We start from the raw sequence: 7,633 nt of genomic DNA on the forward strand, positions 1-7,633 counted from the left end.
TAATGAATAAGGAAATAAAATCTATTATGATAAATTATTTTCCAAAGGGCGCATCTACACTTGTGCTCAACTGTGCAGTAGATTAATTTGATGTGGTGTAAAGTGTCACAGTCTACATGCGTGGTGCTATTAAACCACAGCAAATTAATTTTCACTGCCGTAAGATAGTGCAGTTGGGGACAGTACTATCTTACAGTGGTGAAAATAACTGCACCTAAACTCACGTGCAAATGCTGACGCAGGCATAAATTGTGCCCTGTCAGTCCAGACAGCAGGGAGCAAGACTCCTGCCTGCTACCTAGCCACGTGGCTCTGTTTTTTGGGCATTCTTGTGCCCCGGCCAGCCCTTGTGCCATGCAACACAATCCCCCAGAGCCTGGGGCTGACCCCCACAAGCCTGCTGCCAGCCCAGGGCTACTCCAACCCCGTTCAAACTTCTGCTGTCCCGGGTACATATGTAAATGTTGTGCCCGGGAGCAGTTAACTGCACCAGCATTTATCATGTTGCCTTAACGGCATGTGTAGATGAACTCAAATATAATAGCAAGTGTATTTTTAATGTACAACAGTAAATATAATAAATTTTTTCCCCCAATGTGCTCCAGACTCAGCAGGTGGTTCTGTGAAGCACTCTATGCACATATTAAAAGATCCAATCTACATTTAGAGTTAAATTAGAGTAAATTTCAGATGGCTCAGGATCAGGCTAAGGAAACTTTGCTAACTGTGTCCTGCATGCATGGTGAAATATGTCCAGGTGGCCATCTGTCAATCCCCAGGGAGGGGTGGGACCTCTGGGGCCCCTCAGTCAATAAGAGGCATGGGAGGTCCTCCTGCCTCTCCCCAGAAATTGACAGCTGGCCATCCGTCAATCCCCAGGGAGGGGCGGGACTTTCAGGGTCACTCGGCCCATCAGAGGCGTGGGAGAGGAAGCTACCACACTTCACTGCAAAAATCTTCCCCCTCCCTCCTTCCCTCCTCCCTAGTGTTTCAGGATGCCAGGGCTTCCTGCTTTCCTGCCTCTGTTTTCAGCTCCCCTTCCCCTGCCTTCTCCTTTCCCCCGCAACTTGCTGGCCATCTGCCAGCTATTTCACAGTCCCTGCACTTTTTTGTGGCAGCCTGATTTTTTCATGGGGTACCTATCAAATGCACAGTTTCCATGAAAATCTCATAATCATGAATTTGGTAGGTCCCTAGTTGTACATGGCTAAGAATCCTCTCTTCTTTATTGTACATCAGGAGCAGCTTTTTGAACTCTCAACCTTCAGTTTTGCAGCTCAGATTTTTATCCGGACAAGCAGTCACCACAGGCTGAGTCACAGAATCATAGAAAGCAGAGGGTTAAAGGCGCTGCTGGGGTTATCTCACCCAACCCCTTGTTAAAGGACTGGAAGAATTATTATAATGTCCTCTGCTAACAGCTTTTTTTCTGGTGGTTCGTATCACTCCACCACCATTGCTTAATGAAAAAGTAGCTTCATTCCTCCTTTTATATAATCTCATACAAAATGGGCAGGATTCTGTCTCTCCTGTGACCATCCTTTCCTTTCTGCGTGTTCGTGTTATAGGTCTCCTTATTCTCTACAATTTAATTACTAAGAAATTGTGGGTGAAAAATAATTTGGAGAAATTAACAAGGAAGGATATATGTGTTATATTTTACAGATGGGTCAGGAAAGGCATATAAACATCTGTTCCCCAGAAGATTAATGTTGATCGTTTTATTCAGTTATACAGGGAGAGTTCGTGTGTGTAAGTACTAACTGAAATGGTCATTCTCATCTGTAGAAGTTCTGACAGTACTGAAATCCAGTTCACAACCTTTACTACGTCTAGCTTAGGGCTACCATCAGTCTGTGTTTTCCTCAACAACCATAGGATCTGTGGGGTGAAGGGGAAATTGCTTCTTCATGATTTTTTTGGCCAGAGGAGGAAGGCACCATCTGCAAGTTCTTTAGTCCTTGTTGGGTCTTGGTCTTTTCACAGTTTCTTTAATGAGGAGGAAGGGGGAATTGAAAGTTGGAAATTGATGAGTGGTGCGACTGGCTTCACTCCTGGCTTCCTCATGTTAAAAATCTAGCAGGGAATGCAGTGTCCGTCCATCATGTTTATGTGTAAACATATTGAATGTGTTATAACTGCATATGCAGATGGATTCCACTTGAAACAGGCGAGTCTTTTCTTCTAAAGATGAATACGAGGTTGGAATCATTTGCCATGGAATCATTTGTCAAACACATGATACATGCAATATAATGTTTTAGGGGAGGAGAGGATGACTTGTGATGCAACCATGCAAAAGTTATTTTTCTTTTGAGTGGTTTCCACTCATTTTCCCTTGGGTAATTTTTTTTTCTGATCAATGTAGCTGTTTGGCTCTTTCTCCTTTTTCTTTTTCTCTTTCTGTAGCTTTTCTAAAATGGTAACTAAAAGCTCTTTTTCATTTCCTTGCCCAAATGAATTTTGAAATCATATCAAAAAAACTCAGAGCATTTTTTGTTATTCCTAAAGTGGGAACTGTGACACTTCTTCTGAAATGACTGCTTTTACAATAATGTTTTGAACACTTGTGATATATTGGAGGCTACAGAGGTTGAAATGCCAGGAGTCCTTTTCATCAAGATGCCTTGTAAATTGCCAGCCTCGTGGAAAACCATCCACTTTGACCCTGTCAAGCCAGGAAAACTCCTCACCCCATTTAAATCTGTTTTCCTCAGATCTGTTCTGTGACACAGCTGCAACTGAATGTGGATAATCTGATATATTGTGCACATCCGAGTACCAATAGTCCAGTGGAGTGGACTAAACTTATGGCAATAAATGATCATGATTAGAATACACCACACAGAAATCCTGTTGCAGAGACCTTCTTTCTGCTAAGGAAAGGAATGACATTGCACTGATGTTTTCTGCTGTGCTCATCGTCACAGTGGCAGGATTCTGTTACGCTGCCCAACAGTTACTGCTGCAATCTCTCTCTTACTAACAAAAGTCACTGCAAACTTTGATAAAATGCGGAATGTGTTGCGGGGAATAGAATTAGATGAGAAATAGGGAGGAGGGAAAAGAGAAATATACTCCTGCTGCTGACATGTCATCGGTGGAACATCTGCATCGTGTCTGTGTGTCCTAATGATCTCTGCTGCCTAACCCCAGTGTGAGACCATTAAAGTTGATAAATCATAAGTCTTTTTTGGTTGTAAAGGTCCCAGATGCTCTGCAAAAAAAATAAGAAAGAATGGATGCTTCATCTCACCTTAAATCTGCTGAGTGCTGACACAAAAACAGAACTTTGAAAAGATACCAGAGTACCATAAAACACAGAGAGGGCAGGTTTTTATGCTTTTATCTGGATTTCAGTCCATACTCAAACCATTTTTCATGATTTTTTCATGAAATAACGAGTCTCCTCTCTCTCTTTCTCTCTCTCAGTCTAGGTATATCTAGAGAGGGGGGTGGGGGAATTCTTATTTAAACTTATATTCTTAACTGAGGATCTCTTTCATGCACATATGAGCTTATTCATCTAATGAAAAGTCCTTTAAAAAAATCAAACCATAAATTATGGGATGATTTTACAGCAACAGTTCAGAAAAAGTTGTAAGTGTTTGCTAATGTTTATTCTTTCCCTTACTAGAACAGAGCCAAATGAAAGGCTGTGTATATCAAAGGCCTGTTTCAGTTGTGTTTGTGGTAGCACACAATGAAACCGAAATACAGGTAAGATGCAATGTGTATTGTTTATAAAGCTAAAGCTGGATGAATTGTTCATAATAAATGCTCTGACTAGTGAGGCCCTCCATACTGTACACACATGGCCTGCCATCTGATCCTGATTTCCCTGTTTGTTCATTTCCTAGCTGTGTTCATATCATTTGTGCAAACAAATCACAGCCTCAGGATTAAGCGAACATTGAGGATTAAATTCTTTCTTGTTCACATCTTGGAGCTATGGAGGAGCTGTGCAGTACCCAGGCCTCCCAGAGAGAACTGGTTGACCGACTCATTGATGCAATGACCTTGAATTGCAGGTCTGATGCGTCACTAAGGTTTTTATTTAAATCATGGGTGTCAAACATATGACCCAAGGGCCAGTTCTGGCCCACAGAGCTGGGTCATCTGGCCCATAGACTTTTGCACATACTCTGGCTACGATGGGGGACCTTACCATGGCAACTACCAAGTGCCTGGGTGAGAGTTACGGTGCTGGAGCCCCAGCAATACCACAGGAAGAGGCTCAGCACTATGGTTTTCTCCTGCAGTGGAAGCAAATTGCCCATGATGTCGGGCCTCTTCTTGCCAGCACCTAGACTAGCTGGAGTGGGTGCCATGTGTGCTGGGTCTGGCATGGGGTGGGGGTTTCATGGGCTCAGCTGGGCCCAAGAGGCCACCCTATGCCATTTATCCAGCCCATGCACTGCTCCTCTGGTCCACAGGTCTGGATGAGTTTGACATCCCTGGTTTAAATTGTATTTGTTTCAGGGCTAGTTTTTTTTAGAATCAGATCTAAAATGAGAATGGTTGATGCAGTCTTCCCCATCACTGCTGTTTCATAGTTTCATAGATTTAGGGTCGGAAGGGACCTAGTAGATCTTCTAGCCCGACCCCCCGCCAGGGCGGGAGAACAACAAAACCCCAAAACAAAAAACGGGACTCAAATGAGTCCAGCCAGGTAGGCATCCAGCCTCTTCTTAAAGACCCCCAGGGTAGGGGCCAGCACCACTTCCCTTGGAAGTTGGTTCCAGCTCCTAGCCGCCCTAACTGTGAAGTAGTTCTTGCGGATGTCCAATCTATACCTCCTCTCCATCAACTTGTGCCCATTACTCCTTGTTATGCCAGCGGGCGCTAGGGGAAACAGCGTCTCCCCCAAACCCTTCTGGTCCCCCCTAGTGAGTTTATAGACGGTCACCAGGTCCCCCCTCAGCCTTCTCTTGTGGAGGCTGAATAGGTTCAGGTCCCGCAGTCTCTCACTGTAGGGTCTGCCCTGTTGTCCCCGGATCATGCGGGTGGCCCTCCTCTGGACCCTCTCCATGTTGTCCACATCCCTCTTGAAATGGGGCGCACAGAACTGGACACAATACTCCAGCTGTGGCCTGACCAGCGTCGCGTAGAGGGGGAGGATCACCTCCTTGGCTCTACTCGAGATGCACCTGTGGATGCACGACAAGGTCCGGTTAGCCCTGCCAACCATGACCTCGCATTGTCGGCCCATGTTCATCTTGGAGTCAATAATGACTCCAAGATCTCTTTCTGCCTCCGTGCTCTCAAGTAGGGAGTTCCCCATTGTGTAAGTGTGCTGCTGGTTCCTACTGCCCAAGTGCAGCACCCTGCACTTGTCCGTATTAAAACGCATCCTGTTCCTGTTAGCCCACCCCTGTAACCTATCCAGATCCCTCTGCAATCTCTCACTCCCTGCTAGCGTGCTCACCTCCCCCCAAATTTTGGTGTCATCAGCGAATTTAAACAGGTTACTTTCCACCCCATCATCCAGATCGCTGATGAAGAAATTGAACAGCGCAGGTCCCAGGACCGAGTGTTCATAGCCGAGGTGGGGAAAAATTATCCAGGACTTCTGTAGTGTACAGACTGCCATTCCTCTTTAAAAAGTATTGAATCAAGTGAACACACACTCATGATATCCATGGCCCTGATGCCAAGCACTGTCATTTTACCCATCCCTTATATCAGCCATTCAGTACTTGAGTCAGGTAAACCCTCTTAACCACTCCTGCCCACTCATTCCCATTGCATGGGCTAGACAAACTCTGCCCTTTAGTGAGCTACCAGCTCCACTATTTCATGGAAGAATTGTGTGATACCAGATGTCAGCTCAACTGAGACTGACCTTGAAAGCAGTGGAATTCCATGAGTGAAATAATGCTGTGGATGGTTTCAGTGTTTATGCTGGTATATTATCAACAGTTGCACACAGTAGCAACTCCATGGGGAAAAAAATGATAAAATAAAGCTCTAAAAAGCTCCAAGTCAAATTCTCATAAAATAGTGACAGAAGCAGGCAGAAGAAAGATTGGAGCAGTTTTCCCTCCTTACAAACAAATGCTCTGACTTTATTTGTCACCATTGGTACAGCTAAGTCCTAGGAAATTCAGCACTAGTGAATTTGGGTGGTAATTGTCCAGATTTTTAGCAGTTATAAGTTGAACTATTCTGCTTCATACCAGCTGAAGATCTGTCTACTTGCATGTTAACGAGAACACATTTGCAGCAGAGCACCAGGTAAAATGAGCTCTCTATTGTTTCCCTCTTCATTGAGATGTTCACAAGGGGAGGTGCGGAAGGAGGGAGTGAAGTATTGGGGGCCACCCATGCCACTCAGGAATGCTAGAGCCAGAAATGAGGTGGAGAAGTTGCTCAGGGCAGCTGCTCTGTCTCTGCTAATTTCACCAGTGCAGCTCCTGGCTTGGCATGTGGGTTGGTGAAATATGTTCAGCAGAAGCATTGAGAAGGCAGCATAGATAGAGAAGATCTACTTGGACAGAGGAGCAGTGTAGCAGGGCACTAGGGTGCCTGCTACTGGTAACAGTAAAATGGGCTCAGCTGCCACTCGCCAGGGCAGCACAGGTGGGGGTTGCTGAGGCAACTGATTGGGTCAGCTGACCAGAAAGGGGCAGGGCCTGGGCTATATAAACAGAGAAAGCTGAGGCCAGAGGCAGTTCTGTGCTGGTAACCTCAGAAGCAGGAGCTCTGCTGGCGCAAGCAGAGCTCTGCAGGCCCAGTAAAGAAGCTGGATGGCTTAAGTGGTGTTGGCATGGTGATACGGGGTGGAGAGAACCCTGACAGGGATACAGACGAAGGATAGCCAGGTTGGCTTAGGTTTTATGTTATAGCCGAGGGGCTTTGCGTTTCTGTTTTGGTTGTGATTAAGACTGGAGGACTGGGCAAGGCTGTAGGGGTGGAGGAGGCCTCAAAGGGAGCTCCCCAGTAGTGGGGGGAGTTCCTGGCACCGGAGAGGGTGCTGCGTTTTGGGGGTGTCCCGAGCCCAGCCCAGAGTGGGCAGCATTGGGAGGAGCCCAGTGTGGGTGCAGGCGAAATGCCCCAGTGGGGTGTATGACCCGAGGAGCCGGTCTGGGGGCCAGGTAAGGCCAAGGCCGCCTGAGCCCCAATTCGGAGAAACGACCCAAGGAGGCGGGTCTGGGGGCCAGGTAAGGCCAAGGCCGCCTGAGCCCCAATTCGGAGAAGCCCAGTGTAGGCACAAGCAAAAAGCCCCAGTGGGGCGTAGGACCTAGAAAGAGTGTCTGGGGGCCAGGTAAGGCTGAGGCTGCCTGAGCCCCAATTTGGAGAAGCCCAGTGGGCGTAAGACCCAGAAAAAGAGTCTGGGGCCAGGTAAGGCTAAGGCTGCCTGAGCCCCGTTGTGAGAAGGCCCCAGTGAGGGCGAGAAGCGCAAGCAAGGCCCCAGTGAGGGCGAGAAGCGCAAGCAAGGCCCCAGTGAGGGCGAGAAGCGCGAGGCACGGGCCCCGGCGGGGGCGAGAGCACGGGGAGAAGCCAAGGAGAGGGCGGTAGTAGGACTTATGGGTAGCCCCTAATGCTAGAGTGCACAGGGGCAACTGGACGTCAAGGCAGATAGAAAAGGCAGCCTCCCTGAAACATTTAGACATCAAAGATGTGGCGGGCG

The sequence above is a fragment of the Gavialis gangeticus genome, unplaced genomic scaffold (assembly GCF_001723915.1).
Source record: "Gavialis gangeticus isolate Ggan-Ray unplaced genomic scaffold, GavGan_comp1, whole genome shotgun sequence".
Classification (NCBI taxonomy): Eukaryota; Metazoa; Chordata; order Crocodylia; family Gavialidae; genus Gavialis; species Gavialis gangeticus.